A 21,232-nucleotide genomic window follows, 5' to 3' on the forward strand; every position below is an offset into this window, starting at 1 on the left:
TATCCAATAGAAAACTTATCGGCGGCCGGATGAAATGGGGAACTTGGTACAATTCCCATGTATTTTTCCTTCCCTTGTCCTGTTTAGGTTTTGTGTTATCTCTCTGCCGTCGCCAACTGAAGTAATTGGGCATTCTGCTGGCAGAACTACTGGTTGATTTTTTATCCATCTCCCTGCTGAATCGATACTGATCTGGCGCCATCTGCTGTTTTACAGGGAAGGTCAGTGCCTAAATCGTTCAAAATCTTTCTGAACTGCACTTCCAAGTCAGAAATCTGTTTGACACTCCCTCACCATGCGACTCTTTCGCCACATCGAGGTTTATTTTAAGTGCATGTTTTAACACAAAGGCAAGTCCTATTTGATAACCTCAATTAAAGACACTATTGGAGTGGAATTAACTAAGCAGGAGAATGGGCATTTGGGGCATGAGCCCTTCTTCAGGATGCCTCACCTGCTGCGCTTTTCCAGCAACATTTTCAGCTCTGATCTGCAGTCCTCACTTTCTCCTAGTGGAATTAACTAACCCGAGGGCTACCACACCTCGTGTAAAAGGGAGATGTCGAGAAGGCGAATCCTTCGTGGTAATCTCAGCAGGAGTGATAATTTAACTCAATGCTGGGATTACAATGCACTACAAACCGACCGTCCTGCCAACTGATCATAACACAAAAATAGCTACTGGCTGGAATACCAACCGTGATAAAAACTAAAAACCATCTTTAGGCCAGGCTTCGAACAGGTTTGACTGTTCAGTTATAGGCATAATCAACTGAACAGGAAGGAGAAAGGAAGAGAAGAATGGAAAAAAAAATCCCGAAAGTTTATTATAGAAAACCAAGGAAATAAATACGATCACTCTCCCGAGAACTAATTTGCATATAATCAATCAGAGCTGAAGAATACAAAAAGACTAAAACAGCGTTGGAGGATTTGAACTACAGGGAGAAGCTAAATAGGCTGGGGCTGTTTTCCCTCGAGCTTTGGAGGCTGGGGGTGTGACCTGTCGAGATTTATAAAACCATGAGGGGCATGGATAGGACAAACAGACAAAGTCTTTTCCCTGGGTGGGAGAGTCCAGAACTAGAGGGCGTAGGTTCAGTATGAGAGGGGAAAAGATATAAGAGAGAACTATGGGACAACATTTCTACACAGAGATTGGTTCATTGCACAGTTGCAGTAGTTAGCACTGCTGCCTCACAGCGCCAGGGACCTGGGTTCAATGCCCACCTCCCAAGACTGACTGTATGGAGTTTGCACATTCTCCCAATGCCTGCGTGGGTTTCCTCCCACAGTCCAAAATTGCCTGAAGTGGTAAGAGAAGGGATAAATGTAGTGGAATGGGTCTGGGTGGGTTGCGCTTCAGCAGGTACTTGTTGGACCTAAGGGCCTGTTTCCAACTAAGTAATCTAGTCTAATGTGTGAATGCTGGTACAATTACAGCATTGAAAAAGGCATCTGGATGGATATATACAGTAAATAGAATGTGTTTAAAGAGATGTGGGCCAAGTGCAGGCAAACAGGTCTAGATTAGGTTAGGATTATTGGAATTGGACTGAAAAGGTATTTCAGTACTGTACATCTCTAGGAGTCTAAATACATGGGAATTGCACTATGTTCCCCATTCTGTTCGGTGGATTGTTGACTACTTCCTGTTCCCTCAATTACTCATTTTCTTTACTCCAATTGTTTGTCCATTCCTCACCACCACCCACCAAAAGATCCAAGTTCTGGCCACCTATTCGTTCTGGATAGAGTGACTCAAGATTAAAAATCAAAAGATATTTGCATGTGAAGCTGTGGTTTCTCTCCCAATGACCATACCAGGGACTCTCAACAGAAGTACAAGAATGGTTAGTGTCAGCAGAACTAAGAGCCAGTTGCTTTATTTGTGAACAGAGAAGTAGACAACCCCATTCCCAAGCGTAACAGTATTCAACTTTATTTAGGTAGCAAGTTTACAACTCCATGATACTCAGCAAAATAGGACTGATGTCAGAAACATCTGTCAAAACACATTCCAAAAGAATATTTCACCTTAAAACAGCATTAAAAAAAGTTTCATTTTTCATCTGTGAAATTGCCAAGAGTTCGGATTTCACATGGAGAGCAAAAGTTGCCACTAAAGCTACTGACATTAACTGATAGCACAAGTAGGAAACAGTCACATTTAGGGATAGAGGGGAAGCAAAAAAAGTTTAATCTCAAGCACTTTCAACGTGCATTGTGTCAGTATACAAAGTCTCCAGAAAATAAAAACACACTGCAAGCATCCGCAACATCTGCCCACTCAACCTACAAAAATGTTGCATTTATAAAAATTGATAAAAATATTCCTTTCAACTGTACAAGTGACAGGAGGTTGGCAAACTCTCCAGACTTGGACAAGACTTTCGCCCATCTGCAGTTTTCAATTCTCATGCCTGTAAAAGTAAAAGAAAACCATTTTGATTAATTTTAAACCACAATTCATTTCTTCCAGATGACCTAGCTGGTGAGAATGCAATGTAGTGTGACGACTGACATAGGAGGACATCAAGTCTTTGGACACAGCTCTATCAAACCCTGTAACTGCATGGGTGCTGGATACCCTACTAATTTGTCCAGACAGTGGGTGGTACCACTACCAAAGTTCAATCCTGTCAATATCAGACATCCTCATAGACACTCCATGAATGAGTCACCCAACCATAATTAGCATTTCAGAGTTCAGGGAATGAGGTAGAATGTAGAATCTGGACTGAGGAGATTTCAGGAAACATTCTGCTCCGTACAGCCCCACTACTCACAGTAAACTTAAAAAAAACTCAAAAGACTGAGTTTTCTGCTAAAAAAAACTAGAGCTGGCCACCACTGTCCATTTTGCAAATATCCACCAGATAACTACTTCCAAAGTTGTATTAACTAATTTCCCTTAAGCTTAACAAATCCTAAAAGTAGCCCTATAACAACTGTAAATTTAGATAAAAGGGAGGTCTCAGCCATTCAAATTCAGAATTCTGTATGCGGTTCCAATGATAGATGACAGGGGACTGGTGAGCCCCGCTCCTCCAACCGCCACCAAGACAGAACCCCACTGGTTCTCACCTACCACCCCACCAACCTGCGCATACAACGTATTATCCGCCGCCATTTCCGCCACCTCCAAACGGACCCCACCACCAAGGATATATTTCCCTCCCCTCCCCTATCAGCGTTCCGCAAGGACCACTCCCTTCGTGACTCCCTTGTCAGATCCACACCCCCCACCAACCCAACCTCCACCCCCGGCACCTTCCCCTGCAACCGCAGGAAATGTAAAACTTGCGCCCACACCTCCACACTCACTTCCCTCCAAGGCCCCAAGGGATCCTTCCATATCCGCCACAAGTTCACCTGTACCTCCACACACATCATCTATTGCATCCGCTGCACCCGATGTAGCCTCCTCTATATTGGTGAGACAGGCCGCTTACTTGCGGAACGCTTCAGAGAACACCTCTGGGCCGCCCGAACCAACCAACCCAATCACCCCGTGGCTCAACACTTTAACTCCCCCTCCCACTCCACCGAGGACATGCAGGTCCTTGGACTCCTCCACCGGCAGAACACAACTACACGACGGCTGGAGGAGGAGCGCCTCATCTTCCGCCTGGGAACCCTCCAACCACAAGGTATGAATTCAGATTTCTCCAGCTTCCTCATTTCCCCTCCCCCCACCTTGTCTCAGTCGGTTCCCTCAACTCAGCACCGCCCTCCTAACCTGCAATCCTCTTCCTGACCTCTCCGCCCCCACCCCACTCCGGCCTATCACCCTCACCTTGACCTCCTTCCACCTATCCCACCTCCATCGCCCCTCCCCCTAGTCCCTCCTCCCTACCTTTTATCTCAGCCGGCTTGGCTCTCTCTCTCTTATTCCTGATGAAGGGCTTATGCTCGAAACGTCGAATTCTCTATTCCTGAGATGCTGCCTAACCTGCTGTGCTTTGACCAGCAACACATTTGCGACTGCAAGCTTTTACCTCTTTATTTTCCCCATTTTGAGCTGCTGCAGCATTAGCTTCCTGGCTCGAATCACTCGCCTTCCCTTTGGTGACCTTTTGTTTCTTGGCTTTCTAGAAGAGAGAAAAACAAAACTATTCAGAACCAAAGTGGCATTTAACATTTTATCTCCAGTCCATGCTTTCCATGCTAAGCCACTAAAAATCCTGAGACCCAAGCTGATCCTCTGGGGATACAGGTTAGAATTTGATCAGGGCAGATGGTTAAGTTCAAAGCAATTAACACGAACAGGGAACAACAGTGGACTATTCAGTCCTTCGACCCTGCTGTGTTAATCATGAATGTCATGACTGATCTGAATTTAAACTCAACCTTACATTCCTGTAATCCTATAATCTTTCATCCTCTCTCTAATCAAGACTGTATCACTGCCTTAAAAATACTTAAAGATTCTGCACTCAGTGCCTTTTGAAGATGGGAATTCAAAAGACACAATCCTCAGGAAAAGAAAATTTCCTTATTTGTCTTAAGGAATCTGAACTAGAATCAGATGAAGTTGTCAGGATTTGAGATATAGGAAGATGTGAGAGTGCGTGAGAGCGTGATTAGGCCATTAAAACGATAATGTATGCAAGTTAGTGGAAATGTAAAACCAACTCTCCCAGAAAGCCACAGACTCAACTTGAATACAAATTGGCTAAGGAATAGAAAATAGTTGTGGTAAACAGCTGTTTTATGAATCAGTGTGCTGTATACAGTGGTGCGCCAAAGTTCCACTACCAGGACCACAACTTCTTGATATGTATTTGTGAACTGGACTCAGAGGTTCAGAGTAGAATTTTGAAATTTGCAGATTTGAAAAGTTTAGCAAATAACGAGGCAGTCTGAATTTCATTTGTCACGTTGAAACATTTGAAAACGAGAGATAGAACATTATTGAGATGAATGAGGGATAATGTAAACTAAACCAATTTTGAAGGGGCTGTAAAGGAGAGAGGACTGGGATGCCTATGCACAAGCCTCTGAAGATGATGCAATTCTAAGCTTTATTTGGATAAAAGGGAGCATGTAGATCAATAGGTCATGGCAAAACTGACTGGGTTGACATACGTGAAGCTTTTAATTAAAAAAAAACACACACACACACACACACACACACACACAATGGAAGGAGTGTGCACAGTTCTCCCAGATCAGCTTTGCTCTGGCTTGATTTGTTTTGGTTTCAGCAGTTGGACTGTTCAGAGCAAGCTGATCAAAGAAACACAGTTACATGGAAGGAGTTCCATGCTGAATCTCCTCTCCTGCAAGACCCTGTATTTGATTTTACTTTTCTTGTGAAGGGGTGTTTTTGGGGATTGTTGCAGAAATTTGGAATAGCATCATTAAGTTGGGACTGTTGGGTTTTCGGATAGATTAAGTTATTCTATATTCTGTTCTTTTGTTTGTGTTTCATTCAGTAATGTTGCAAATAAATTATGTTTTGTTTGAAACTAAATGGATGGGCCAGCTGCATCACTCCTGGAATATCAATTTTTACACTTGCTCCAAACAACTAGCAAAGTTAGGCTTTGACTACTTTCTTCAAAATGTTTTGAGGGGTGTGTGACTTAACACTGTCAAGCCCCCAATATCGTACTGAAGTAAGGTTCTCATTCATCTAAATGCCAATAGGCACAATATTCAACTACTTCTTCCACACCTGGAATCAACATGAATGGTCACTGGACTGCTTCTATTGTCAATATATATCTTTCGTCAGATAAAACGGTTCCCTATTCCAAGTATGGTCTAACTAGTGCTTTATATAATTTTCAGCAAAACTCTCCTTTTTTTTGTACTCCATTCCCTTTGAAACAAAGGTCAATAGTTCATTAGGCGATTCAAGAATGAGGACATCCAAATCCTACTGTACAACTTACTGCACATTTTCCTTCATTTAAATAATATTCAGTGCCTTGATTCTTCCTGCCAAAGTGCATATTTTCCCACATTATATTCCATCTGCCATGTTTCTGCCCATTCACATAACCGATCTAGATCCCTCTAAACTCTCATCCTGACTGCATCAAAACCAAATATTACTGGCCAAACCCAGCAGGTCTGGCAACACCTTTGGGAAGAATGCAGGGTTGATGTTTTGAATCCAGTGACTCTTCAGATAATTTGCCAGACCTGCTGAGTTTCACCAGCGATTTCTGCTTTTGTTTCAGATCCCCAAGCGTCTACAATTTGTTTGTTTATACCATCCTCACTACTTGTTTTCCTATCTTTGGGTGCTGATTAGACTCAAAAGGACCTACCTAGTCTCCGCCTTTGCCTAGGCTCCATTAAATTGTACTGTGATGACTGGATTCTAGCATTCATTGGATACAGTAATGAAGAGGTATAGATTATCTAAGGGAATACTAACACTGATAGATGTCAATAATAAAGGATAGACAGAAAGCAAAAATACTTAGCTGAACATTTTCTGACACTGCCATGGCCATCACATCTTGAAGTGGGACTTCAACCTAGACCTTGTCACCCAGAGATCAGAACACTACCATAAGATGCTCAAAAAAACCTTTGTTTTTTGTATGAAGAGTTTATGAACTAATCCACCAATCTTTCAATTGATTGGGTAGATTTAATCAAATAACTCTTAATATCTGCTAAACCCACTAGTTTAACAAGTCAGAATATTCCATGCAGGTAGGTTACTGCACAGCTATAGCTCATTTACTACAACAGGTCAAATCTTGAGGCCAATATGGGAAAATATCATCATTAGTGCAAGCACATAATTGCTGAGAACATATTCACTGACATTCAACTTGAACCATTTTAGCTCTCGATCTCATGACAGCCTTGCTTCAGACATGGCTGCACAAATTAAATGTTACGAGAGGTTGATGTTGACATTAAAACAACAGGATAACATAGGGTCCTAATTAAATAGAAGGTGAGAAAATAAAAGATAAGCTCTTCAGTTGTTGGAATCATATTTGGTATAAAAAGGAAAGTGATCATCATAGTTAAGAGCATGGGAACAGACCCTTTGGCCCACCATGTCTATGCAAATCAAAAAAAAAACCAAGTACAATAATTCCATTTACCTGAACCTGGCCCATAGCTTACTACGCGATGGTATTTTAAATGCATATCCAGATGCTTCTTCCATTTTGCAAGAGTACCTACCTCCATCACCCTGTCAGATAATACGTAGACAACATGTTTAATACTTCTCTCACCTGAAGTAGTTCTGGTTGACAGGGAGAAAGTATCACTCTTGGATCTACTTGGCAATTTCTCACGGAAGCACCTTACACTAGATGGCCTGTTCTCCACCAGAGGATAAAGAATGGAGCTAAATTCTTAATATCTTAGATCCTCACCTTTCAAGGCTACACAGATTGCAGTGATACACAAAGCACATGATTGATGTATACCTTCCTGTAAACAGAGCAATCTTGTCCCTGGTGCACTAACTCTATAGAGCAACAGGGAAGGGGCTATTAAAAAATATAGCTTTGCCAGCAAAAATTGAATACTGTCTTCACCAAATCTCATGTAAAATCCAATGAATCAATCAGGATACAAAACCCTCCCTTCCATGAGTGAAGGTAATTACAGAATCCCACAAAGATCAACTAACAGCAATACAGGATTAATTTGAAGACCATTCTGATCAAATTCTGGTAATCAAGCTAAAAAACGTTAACTACAGCAGAAAGTTAAGTCAAATTAAGCATTTGTTGCAAGGTTTCCAGGCTGTGGCAAAAAGTTTACCTTAGCTGGCGGCTTCTTGGTTGGAGGTGCTGTTTGGATAGTACGCTGTTGAGAATCAGAACGAAAAATAGACTAAGTAACTACATTCAATAAAAACTTGATTAAAACAAGGGTACATGTCACTTGGAGACCATTGCTTCAATTATCATTTCTACAAATTAGTATGCTGGACAATTCCATGTCTGCCAGACTCTTTTTATTATCATTCATTTTATTGACTGACTTTCTTCAATCCATCCTGGAGGGGACAATAGCCTACAATAGCTCACTCAACCCTGCCAGTGAGCTTAAAACACACCAGACATGCAACCAATACTTGAGATTTATGCAAGCCTGTGACTGTCCATGAGGAAAAGCAAAAATTCAGCTAACTCGACTCTCCAAGTTTTCTAATATCTACCTTGGTTCGAGATGATCTCCTTAGTTCCTGCAAAACAAAAGTGGACAGTTCAGAAATAGGCAAGTCAACTTTTATTGAATAAACAAAATGTATTTATATAAGAAAGGTACTTACTTCAGGTCGTACAGGCGCAACCTAGGAAAATAAAGACAGGTGTTTTACTACAAATTTTAAGAGTCATTCACTCCTACAGCAATAATTTGAAAAAAAAGACTAGATAACCCACACACCTAATGATCATGCAAACTGACTGCTGAAAATCCAATTCCCCTCAAAATGCATCAGTGCGTTTCAGTCTAGATTAAAGGTCTGCATATGTAAGGACTCTTGTGGTGCACTGGTAATATTCCCATCTCTAAGCCAGGAAGCAGAGGTTCAAGTTCTCACATGCTCTAGGGATGTGTAATAACATATCTAAACAGATTAATTAGGAAAATATCTAGAGGGTCCACATATTGTTTCAGTGAGCACACGATTAGAGTCATCTGCTGCCCATGACTCATTTTAGGAGCAAACATGAAAAAGTAGGAATGAAGACAAATTTCAAATCAGAAAAAAGTTCACCTTCTATCGAAAAACTAACTTTAAGTAATCAAGTTTGAACACCAAGAATATATACAGGCTTTTAAAATTATATTTAAATAGTACTCTGTTGGGACTAAAAAATTTGACAATGGACACAGGCATTAACACCTTTTTGATCCGTGGACCACTCTTACAGTGATGTAGTTTTAACAAACTTGAACGTCACACAGAAACCCTCCAAACTATTTAGGTCGGATGGACCCAGTTTTGCCCCATGCTTCCTCAGCTTCTAACAATAATTTATCAGATTTCAAGAACTAATCTGCAGAGAGCCATTACATATCTCAGGACTGCACCAAAAAGAACAGAAATGTGCTTCAGAGAATTTGACTAAATGGAGTTTACTTTTTCCCACCCACATATTATATCCTTCATACCTACTACAGATAATGCAATATCTAATAATGCATACCCATTTGGATCAATGGTTACATTTAAATGAAGAATTTGTCTTGAAAGAGCCTCTCTGCAGTAAGCATGTAAAATTATTTTAAACAGATCACTATTGTGACAATTACTAACTAGATCACATAATCACAGCATTTATCTCCAACTGCTAATGCAGCATGCCATCTGCTTTTAAAATGCAGTAAAGAATTGACGTACAAACTATGATTAAAAATGGTAAATAGAAAGAATTCCATGTAGAGACAGTGTTAAATTCAAGTATCTTGAACTGCCAAAATTCAGAGAGTTTCAGAGTTAAATTAGCACTACACTTTTAGGTGGTAGGTCCACTATATTACTCTCTTCTCACCACCATTAACTAGATTATTAGTGGTACACTACTTGCAACAGGCTGGGACTGCTGATTATTTTAAATGAAAAAATCTTGTGGTGTATGATGAAGAGCTCAAGTCAAATATTTTCCTTAATTTTAACTGGATGACACCAAAAAAAAACAATTTATTTCAGTGAATATCTAGGCATACCGATTCAAATTGTCCTTTATAAAAACATAAGATTTATTCAACTTATTAACCAGAGACAAAATATTGAAAATATCAGATTTCAGAATTAGAAGCTGCTACTCTGAATAGGTGACGTATTATCAAAATTTCTTTTACACCCAAACCTAAGCCATGTGGCATGTTTCACCCTCAGGAGGTTCAAACTCAATGAAGTGCTTTTTAAAAATATCTAGGTAGAAACACTATTGTAGTGTATAACAGAAGCCTAACACAATACGATGTAAATAGCAATGCAAGAATGATCAGATATCTAGTTTTTCAGTTGTTGATTTCTAAACACTGACCAGGCCACTGGGAGTACTCTGTTTTTTTTGGATCATAGTATGGGATTTTTTTTCCATCCACATGAAACATTTAAGATCTCACCCCTTCAAATAAAAACAGCAGCTCTGACAGTGAAGTATTCCATCCATACTGACTGAGCATATTGGGAGCAATCTTGTGGCCAACCCCAGAGAGGGATTTGAATGTATATCATTTGCCTTAAACCAATGCATTACCAATTGCATCTAGGTGACATCTCATTGTATTTTTACCGATCGTCATGTTCCCATTATCGATGGAGGATTTTGCTGTAGCTCACTAATATTCATTTTATCAAAGATTTTTCAAAATTACTAGTTATTTCCAGAGGACAAAATACTGCAATCAACGGAGTGTCATGGCGAGTTGTAATTGAGCTACAACTCAATCAAGGAAACACAGAGACCAAGACAAAGCTCGATGTCAGTCAAGCAATTCGGACTGCAGAACAGTTAGGAGAGAAGATGGAGGGGGTGCTGGGCATTGTAGATATTCATGCTGATCTAAAGGTCTCTTGATAATAACACCATAAACAAGGAAGTGATGGTTTAGATCCTTGGTAGGTGATTATGCAAGATTATATAGAACAGACAAAATTTTAAGTTATTTGACAAGAGTTTGAGATGAACAGATGGGAGAATCACTTGATTTTAATGGTTTATAAATCTGACTTATTGAAATATAGCTTTCTCATATTAAAAATATGAATAGAAACTTTCAGAGTGTGTGTAGCGTTAGCTTTGGTTTCAACATCAATTCCTATGTTGATGTGGAGCAGCGTAGTGGTAATGTCACTAGATAGTAATCCAAAACCTAAGCTAATGTTCTGGGAACATGGGTTCAAATTGCACCATCTCAGATTGTGAAAACAGAATCAGTAGAGTAATCATTAGAATCTACTTTAAAGGATCTGATATCCGGACACATACGAAATAAGGGTGAAATTGGGCAGCCATCAAGGATTATGAAAGGAAAATAATGTTTGACAACTTTTGGGAGTTTTAAAAAAAAATTTCACTTGTAGCATAAATAGAATAGAATCAGTGGATGCAGTGTATTTGGAATTTCAGAAGGCTTATGATAATGTCACAATTCCGCTCAAAGTTTGTGAACAAGACAAGAGAACAAGTGATTAGACTTGATGGAGAATTAATTAACAAACAGGGAAGGGAGAGTAGGAATAAATGGGTCATTCTTAGGATTGCAGGCTGTTACTAGTGGGGTGCCACAAGATTCAGTGAGAGCCACAGCTGTTCACAATAAATGAGTTAGATGTGGGGACCAACTGTAATATTTTCAAATTTGCTGATGACAAAACTAGATGGGTATGCAAGATGAGAAACTAGCAAGGAGGTTTCAAACAGATTTTGAGGGGTTAAATGTTTGGGCAAGAACATGGCAGATGGAATAAAAAGGGAAGTGTGAAATTATTTGCTTTAATATTAAAAAAAGAGGGGGAAAAATATTTTGGAAATGGCAAGAGGTTGTGAAGTATTAATATCCTTGGGGGCCTGGGTGTCATTGTTCATGAGTCACTAAATGACAAGATTGCAGGGCAACAATTAGTAAATTTACATCAGCCTCATCACAAGTGGATTTGAGCACAGAAGTACAAGGCTTTCTGCAACCGTATAAACCTAATGTGAGACTGCACCTGGAGTAATATGTTGGCCATTTAAGACTGAGATGAAGAGGAATATTTCACTCAGAAGATAGTAAATCTTGGGAATTCTCTACCCCAGGGGGCTAGGGAATTGGAATCATTGAGCATGTTCAAGAAAGAAATCAACAGACTTTGGGAGACTAATGACATCAAGGGGGAGGCAGTGCAGGAAAGTGATGTTGAGGTAGATCATCAGCCATAATATAATTTAGTGGTACAGCAGGGTCAATAGGCTGAATTGCCTTTTCCCATTCCAGCGTTCCCTATGGTAACCAGAAACAATGGTCAAACAGTGATGGACATGAGTTATTTCTGAATACTATCCACAGTAATAGGGAGAAGTATCCAAATTAAACAGATCATCCAGATGAACCCACTTCCACCTGAAAATACACTTGTTCAAGGAGGGACAGAAATTTAATACAAGGAGCTGGTTCAAACTAGTTACTTATTTCCTGTTACATCTTGCAACCTAAAAAAGGAGTTTCACTTTCTGAAAGCAGTTGGTGATGCATTTGCAACAAGTGGTGTCTGCATTCAATGCAAGTCAAACTGCAAACATCCACTCCCAGAATTTATGATCTCATTACAAAATCATACTAAGTTCAAATTTCACATGGCTGTACTTGTTTTTCTATGGAAACAGGTGGTGAGCTTCTGGCAAGTTATAAGCACTGGTGCATTCCCCTTATACTCATTTTCCCTCACGTACCAAGGGAGACAGGAGCTAATCGCTCTACTCTTCAAGATTAGAAGCATTAAGATAGTTTAAAATCAAAAATCAGAACAATGGCAGACCTTCTGGGACTGGAATGCATTTAAACAAATGTAAACCAACTTTTGGAAAGTAACTCTTCTAAATAAGACAGATCTTGTTTGACGTTTTTTGAAACACCTGTTCACAACCACTGCCAATCTCTGTGACAGAAGACTGCTCCCAAAAGTGAAGAACTGGATAGGCATGGACAGAGCAGTTTCCTCAATCCTATCACTTTACTTATGCAAATTTTAAAATTCAACAGCAATTTAACCCCTTCCTCACCAATTCACCAGATGGGTGTTATTGGCACAAACAAGCTTAAACAGTCAGACGCCCTTGGGAGACAAGGGTCAAAGTTACCAGTAATCATGTTCTAGACAAACTATACATAAGGCCAATTTTGAAATCTGCATGCAAGTCTTGTCTCCGTTATAGGAAGGATGTTGCGAAACTTGAAAGGGCTCAGAAAATATTAACAATGATGTTGCCAGGGTTGGAGGGTTTGTGCTGTTGGGAGAGTCCAAGACTAGGGGGAACCTAAGGGACAAGTTTTCCACAAAGGGTGGTGAATGTATGGAACGAGGAGATGGAAGAGGCTGGTACAACAAGATTTAAAAGACGTGCGGATGAGTATATGAATAAGAAGGGTTTAGAGTCCTATGAGCCAAATGGGACTTGACTAAACTTAGGGATATCTGATGGGCATGGACGAGTTGGACCGAAAGGTCTATTTCCATGCTGTACAATTGACTCTAATTTACTGTGTGTAAAAAATGAGGTCTGCAGATGCTGGAGATCACAGCTGAAAATGTGTTGCTGATGAAGGGCTTATGCTCGAAACGTCGAATTCCATATTCTTCTAATTTACTGTGAAACGAATGGGTACCATATGCCACGAAAATGTATCTGTACGGCTCGCGAGCAGAATCGGACCGAGGGGGGCGTGGCTCCGCGGGCTGATAGGGCAACAGTGAAGCCCGCGAAAACGGAGTGGGAGGGGCGTGGTTCGGTATGAAGGGGGCTGAAGAGGAATGTAGGGGAGGGGCCACCGGGGTCGCGCGGGAAGACCAGCGGGGTCGAGCGGGGCGCGGCCGTCAAAGGCCAGCAAACGTGGGGGCGGGGCATGCGCACACGATTCCAACTCCAACCGACACCAAGCGCGCTCCCGCTCTCCCGCCACTTCGCTTCGACCTGATGGACGATAGAAATAAACGGCTCAAAAATCAGTCGCCTCCTACATTACTCCATCTCCCGCGATCAGGCCCGAACTCCGGCCTAGCGCTGAATTTAAATCTCGAAGTGAGGTTAAAGCGTATATTTTCTGGGTCGGGGCCTGCCCGAGGTTCATGGGACGATGATTAACGAACTCACCGCTCTGCGAGGCATGTTGGACGGGCGGGAGTGAGCTGAAGGCGCGGATTCTCAGACCGGGATCAGAACCGACAGATACGCTCAGCTCTGCTTCTCGCTCCGTCTGCCCGCGGCCTGGGAACCGGTTCTAACCAGCTGCCCATCCTCGGCCTCCATTGGTCACAATGATCACGTGGGGTTTGTACCCACCACCTCCCCCCTCCTCCGGGGGGGGGGGTGGGGAATGCACTGTGTAAAGGCCAATGGATCTCACAAACCGAACAGTTAGTGATCCCTTATGGCTGCTTCGGGAACTTGCGATATACAAGTTGGCTGGCGCGTTTCCCGAATTTGCAGCAGTGATTACACTGCCAGGTGCACATTTTGCGATGGTAAAAGGCGCCATACAAACGTAGAGGTGCTATTTATTGGCCAGGTGCACATTTTGCGATGGTAAAAGGCGCCATACAAACGTAGAGGTGCTATTTATTGGTCAGTTCTTCGCTTCAACAGTCAAGTTAATTATAGTCAGCTTGGGTCAATGTGAGAATTAACTGTGCAAGAATCCAAAACTCTCAAGCGCCTGTATTTGCAAATGTTCACACATCAGTGTGAAACAAGTGCTATGCGAACTCTGAGGTTCTTTGATTTATTACTGTCACGTTTACGGAGGGACAGTGAAAAGTGTTGTCTTTACAGGTGGTTTATACAGTAGGAATGCATCAGAGTAATGGAGAAGAGTGCAGGATACAATGTCACAGCTGTCAAGAAGGTGCAGAAAGAGATTAATATTTAAGAAGTCCATTCAAAAGTCTGATAACATCAGATTATGTTCTTGAATCGGTTTCTAATGTGTATTCAAACTTTTATCTCTTCTGCCGAAAGGAAGAGGGTGAAAGGGAGTATAACTGGGGTGGGGATGGGAGGCGTAATAGATTGGGCTGTATTCATGACTATGTAGTTTCTTGGGGTTTGGGGAAGTGCAGTTGCCATATCATTGTAGATTAGATTACTTACAGTGTGGAAACAGGCCCTTCGGCCCAACAAGTCCACACCGACCCGCCGAAGCGCAACCCATACTCCTACATTTACCACTTACCTAACACTACGGGCAATTTAACATGGCCAATTCACCTGACCTGCACATCTTTGGACAGTGGGAGGAAACCGGAGCACCCGGAGGAAACCCACACAGACACGGGGAGAACGTGCAAACTCCACACAGTCTGTCGCCTGAGTCAGGAATTGAACCCAGGTCTCAGGCGCTGTGAGGCAGCAGTGCTAACCACTGTGCCACCGTGCCACCCACATTGTATGATGCTTCCAGATAGGATGCCTTGTATGGTGGATCTATGAACAGTTGCAAGTCTTTGTGGACATGTCAAATTTCCTTAGTCTTCTGAAAAAGTAGCAGCTTTAATGTGCTTTCTTGGCCAGTGTCAACGTAGGTAGACCAGGACAGATTGTTGGTGATCATCAAATCCCAGGAACTTGACACTGAACCATTTGCATCTCAGCACCATTGATGCAGACAGGGCGTGCCCACCGTTGATTCGCACTCTGTAGTGGAGATCTAATGCCAGGTGCTGACAGCTGTACTTTATTGTCTGATTTGTAGCAAAGTCTTAATTTCAAACCACCATCAACGAATCAATGCCATTTGACCCATTGTGCTTGCTCTAGTTGCCAAACTCCTCCTTACTCCCATATCCATCTCAATAATCATCCATTACCATCTTAAATACCTCAACTGAACCTGCCTTCAGCAAATTTCCAGCATTCTCACTGTATATCTGTACTTTCGATTTGTAACAGTTATACTTTATCAAGTATGGAAATCTGGGTGCATTCTGTACCCTAATAACTCACTGTATGAAAAAAACACTTAGGTCACCCTTGCTTTGTTTGCACATCACTTTAAAGTGCTTCAGTATGAGCATAAACTTTACTATGGTCCACAGGTAAAGTGCATCATTTAAGAACCAGTATTTTGAGATGATGTGGAGGTGATAATGTTGGACTGGGGTGGACAAAGTTAAAAATCACACATGGCCAGGTTATAGTGCTAGCTTTTGTAAGTACTAGCTTTTGGAATGCTGCTCCTTCATCAGGTAGCTGTGGGGCAGGATAATAAGACACAGAATTTATAGCAAAAGATCACAGTGTCATACATGCACCTGGTACGATATACACCTGTATTGAACAAACCTGGATTGCTGTTAAGTCTTTCATCTTTTAGAATGGGTTGCAGATTTTGGTTCATTAATGCGTAAATCCCAGAATTTCTTTCAAACCACATTATCAAGATAACTTAAGGTTTTATAAAAGAAGGCGACATCTCAGCTCAGACAATGCATTGAAGGTGTGAGGTTAAGTCTGTCTGTATCCCACTCTTCAGTCAGGCTGGTTCTATTTCCAAAGTAGGAATTTATAAAATATTACAAGGATTGACTGCCTGCAGATTGAGTGCTTTTTGAACCAAATAGATAAGTCCCCTGGGTTGGATGGGATTTATCCGAGGATTCTCTGGGAAGCCAGGGAGGAGTTTGCCAAGCCTTTGGCTTTGATCTTTATGTCGTCATTGTCTACAGAAATAGTGCCAGAAGACTGGAGGATAGCAAATGTTGTTCCTTTGTTCAAGAAGGGGAGTAGGTACAATCCTGGTAATTATAGACCTGTTAGCCTTACATCAGTTGTGGGGAAAGTGTTGGAAAAGGTTATAAGTGATAGGATTTATAATCATATAGAAAGAAATACATTGATTAGGGATCGTCAACATGGTTTTGTGAAGGGTAGGTTGTGCCTCACAAACCTTATTGAGTTCTTTCAGACGGTGACCAATCAGGTGGATGACGGTAAAGTGGTTGATTTGGAGTATATGGGTTTCAGTAAGGCATTTGATAAGGTTCCCCACGGTAGGCTATTGCACAAAATACGGGGGCATGGGATTGAGGGTGATTTAGTGGTTTGGATCAGAAATTGGCTAGCTGAAAGAAGACAGTGAGAGCCTTTATTTGGAGGATGGTGATAGATAGCACAAGAGGACATAGCTTCAAATTAAGGGGTGATAGATATAGGACAGATGTCGAGGTTTTTTATTTACTCAGAGTGGTAGGGGTGTGAAACGCACCGCCTGCAACAGTAGTAGACTCACCAACTTTAGGGGCATTTAAATGGTCATTAGATAGGCTTATGGACAAGAATGGAATAGTGTAGGTCAGCTAACTTCAGATTGATTTCACAGGTCAGCGCAACATCGTAGGATGAAGGGCCTGTACTATGCTGTAATGTTCTATGTTCTAAAATAGAATGTATCTGCAGTTAGAGTTCTGCAAATGCAAATTCATCCAATAGATGTGTGTGTGTGTGTGTGTGTGTGTGTGTGCGCGCGTGCTTGCATGTGCAGGAGAGAGAGAGAGTGTGTGTGTGGGAGAGAGTGAATGGGAGAGTGTGAATGGGTGAGGGTATGTGTACGCCTCTCGGAGGGTTATGTGTGTGTGTCTGAGAGAGAGAGACTGTATATGAAAGGGGGTCTGCGTGAATGTGTGTGTAGATGTTAGAATGTACGTGTATGTTTGTAAGTGAGTGTGTAGTATAGTGGATAACCTGTAGTGTGGCATGAACCCAAGGTCCTGGGTGAGGCCATTCTCATGGGTATTGAACTTGTGTTGTTGCATTGCCCGAAGTGTGCGCCAAGGCAGACTTCAGGATATGCAACACAGAGTAATCGAGCAGAGACTGATAGCCAAGTTCAGTACATATGTGGATGGCCTCAACGGTATCTTGGGTTCATGTCACACTACAGGTGACCCCACTACACCGTACACTCTAACATACTCACAAATTCATGCAGACCCTCCCTCATCTGCAAGATCTCTCTCAGTCGCAAACACGAGAGGTACATCCACACAAACATGCACTCTTACATGCGCGCGCACACACACACACACACGCACGCATTCGTCTATGGGGTGAAATTGAATTTGCAGAACTCTAATTGCAGATACATTCTATTTTGTTCGAAAAGCACATAATCTGCAGGTAGTCAACCCATGTAACATTTTATAAATTCCTACTTTGGAAAATAGAACCAGTCTGACTCAAGATTGGAATACAGCTAGACTCTAACCTCACACCTTTAATGCATTGTCTGAGCTGAGATGTCACCTTAAGTTATCTTGCGAATGTCATTTGAAAGAAGTTCTGGGATTTACATATTATTAATGAGCTGAAACCTGCAACCCATTCTAAAAGATGATAGACTTAACAGCAATCTAAGTTTGTTCAACATATTGTATCAGTTGTATGCATGACACTTTGATCTTTTGTTATAAATTCAATGTCTTATGATCCTGCTCCACAGCTACCTGATGAAGGAGCAGCGCTCTGACAGATAATACTTCCAAATATTCCTGTTGGATTATAACCTGGTGTTGTGTGATTTTTAACTATTTTGAGATGAACAGTTTTCTGATATCAGAAACCTACATGTCTAGTCTGCAACAGCCCATATTCAGCTTTTTTTTTGGTTTGTTTGAAGTTCAGCTCCATAATCGATCTCGACAAAGAAAATTGCAACATATTGTAGAAAGCTGAATAATTTAATCTTGTATTCAAAAAAAGTCACAAAGTACAAGAGGGATTAAATTTAAAATGTAAAAGTCAGAAGTAACTTGAAAATGTCTCACAAAGCACTGACCAATTTTTGAGGTTGGCATGGGGCAACATCTTTAAAGAGCAGGAGGGAGAAGTAGAGTAGGGTCTGGGCATATGGGAGGTCATTTAATAGTAATACCTAAACCAAAACAAACATCTGCAATTTACCAGATCAGTTAGAGACCACACCAGTTTATAAATACAAGTGTTGCTGTTGGCACAGATTCAAGTTCAAAATGGGAACATAGAAATTCGAAACAGGAGGCCATTCAGCTCCTTTAGTTATCCATTTAAATCTTGACTGTTTTCTACCTTAACTCATCTACCCACAATACTGATACAGAACAAAATCTATGAAATCTCAGTTTTGATATTTTCAAGTAACCTTAAATACATTTTAAGGTTAGATTACTAGTAGATTAGATTACAGTGTGGAAACAGGCTCTTCAGCCCAACAAGCCCACACCGACCCTCTGAAGAGCAACCCACCCAGACCCATTCCCCCACATTTACCCCTTCACCTAACACTACGGGCAATTTAGCATGGCCAGTTCACCTAACCTGCACATTTTTGGACTGTGGGAGGAAACCGGAGCACCCGGAGGAAACCCATGCAGACACGGGGAGAATATGCAAACTCCACACAGACAGTTGCCTGAGGTGGGAATTGAACCTGGGTCTCTGGTGCTATGAGGTAGCAGCACTAACCACTTGGAGAGTGTTTCAGATTTCCACTACCTTTTGTGTAAAAATACTCTTTTTCCATATTATCCCTGAATGACTGAACTGTGACTTTAGGTTTGAGCTTTCTTGTTCTCACTATTTATCTGTACTTTCAATTTGTAACAGTTATACTTTGTCAAATATGGTCAATCTCTGCCTCATTCACTCCACAGCTATCTGATGTAGGAGCAGCACTCCGAAAGCGAGTGCTTCCAAATAAACCTGTTGAACTATAACCTGGTGTTGTTTGATTTTTAACCTCATTCATTCAAAATTCACTCTACATAAACTTAAAGACATGGTTGACACTCAACCTTCTTCCTCTCAAATCTAATATTGAGTTCAACATGTTATGGTCACTGTTGGCTAAATGTTCCCCTACTGTTAAATTACTTAATTTATCATTACTAGAGTTATAGAGATGTACAGCATAGAAACGGACCCTTTCGTCCAATGCATCCATGCTGACCAGATATCCTAAATTAATCGAGTCCTATTTGCCAGAACTTGACCCATATCGCTCTAAAACTTTCCTATTCATACACCCATCCAGCTGCCTTTTAAATGGTGTAGTTATAACAACTTCCACCACTTCCTCTGAAAGCTCATTCCATACGTGCACCACCCTCTGTGAAAAAGTTGCCCGTTAAATCTCTTTTATATCTTTCCCCTCTCCTTCTCAATCTATGTCCTCTATGTCTGGACATCCCCACTTCAAGAAAAAGACCTTGTCTATTTATCCTATCCATGCTCCTCATGATCTTATAAACTTTTATAAAGTCACCCCTCAGCCACCGTTCAGGGAAAACAACCCTAGTCTATTCAGCCTCTCCCGATAGCTCAAATCCTCCAAACCTGGCAACATCCTTGTAAATCTTTTCTGATTTCCAAGGTCTCTTTGTTCAACAACACTCCCCAGGACGATCCCATTAAGTGCCTAAAGTTGCCTAACTGATGTCCCGTACAGCCGCAACATGACCTCCTGACTCCTATACCCAATGCTCTTCCAAAACAGCATACTTGTTTGAAATGGGGATAGCCACAAAATGCTCTGACCAATAAAGGAAAACATACCGAACACCGCCTTCACTATCCTATCCTATCCTCTGACTGCACTTTCAACAAAATATGAACCTGCATTCCAAGGTCTCTTTGTTCAACAACACTCCCCAGGACAATTCCATTAAGCGCTTTTTGTGGTTATCCCCATTTCAAACAAGTATGCTGTTTTGGAAAATGTAGGAGGTGATGGAGTCTATGGGGAACATAGCACGAACAGCCAAGTTTCTGGTATTGAGACTGACTCATGTAATGAGAGGTATGTCAGGTTCCAACCAATCGTTTGTGTTAGGAGACTCTCTAGTCCAAGGTACAGACGTTACTGTGGCCAACATCGAAATATCAGAATGGTGTGTTGCTTCCGTGGTGTCGGGATGAAGAATGTCTCAGAGAGGGTGCAGAATGTTCTCACGGGGCAGAGAGTCCAGCAGGAGGTCATTGTACACATTGGAACCAACAACATAGGAAGGGAAATGGTTGAGATTCTGAAGGGAGATTACAGAGAGTTAGGTAGGAATTTAAAAAGGTCCTTGCGAGTAGTAATATCGATTTCTCCTGGTGCTACAAGCTAATGAGGGCAGGAATAGGAAGATTGAGCAGATGAATGCATGGCTGAGGAGCTGGTGTAGGGGAGAAGGATTCACATTTTTGGATCATTGGAAGCTGTTTTGGGGTGGAAATGACCTGTACAAGAAGGATGGATTGCACTTATATTGGAAGGGGACTAATATACTGGCAAGGAGATTTGTTGGAGCTGCTTGGGAGGATATAAACTACTAAGTTGGTGGCGGGGGGGGGGGGTTACCCAGAGAGATAGTGAGGAAAGAACAATCTCAGACTGGTGCAGTTGAGAACAAAGGCGAGTCAAACCGTCAGGGCTGGCAGGGAAAAAGCAGAGAACATGGTAGGACTAATAAATGAAACTGCATTTGTTTCAATGCAAGAGGCCGAAAAAGGAAGGCAGATGAACTCAAGGCATGGTTAGGAACATGGAACTGGGAGAGAAC

At 41.6% G+C, this 21,232-nt stretch overlaps 1 long non-coding RNA gene across 1 annotated transcript; it reads right to left on the minus strand.

Moving 5' to 3' along the window:
- Positions 1–1,916: 1,916 nt before the first annotated feature.
- LOC132829983 (uncharacterized) lies at positions 1,917–13,944 on the minus strand. The gene is made up of 6 exons (XR_009646291.1): positions 13,809–13,944; positions 8,270–8,290; positions 8,156–8,182; positions 7,756–7,800; positions 4,002–4,094; positions 1,917–2,423 (listed from the first exon to the last, which is right to left on the minus strand). It is a non-coding gene; the product is annotated as an uncharacterized LOC132829983 (long non-coding RNA).
- Between the last annotated feature and the right edge of the window lie 7,288 nt (positions 13,945–21,232).

The sequence above is a fragment of the Hemiscyllium ocellatum genome, chromosome 30, assembly GCF_020745735.1.
Source record: "Hemiscyllium ocellatum isolate sHemOce1 chromosome 30, sHemOce1.pat.X.cur, whole genome shotgun sequence".
NCBI classification, from domain to species: Eukaryota; Metazoa; Chordata; class Chondrichthyes; order Orectolobiformes; family Hemiscylliidae; genus Hemiscyllium; species Hemiscyllium ocellatum.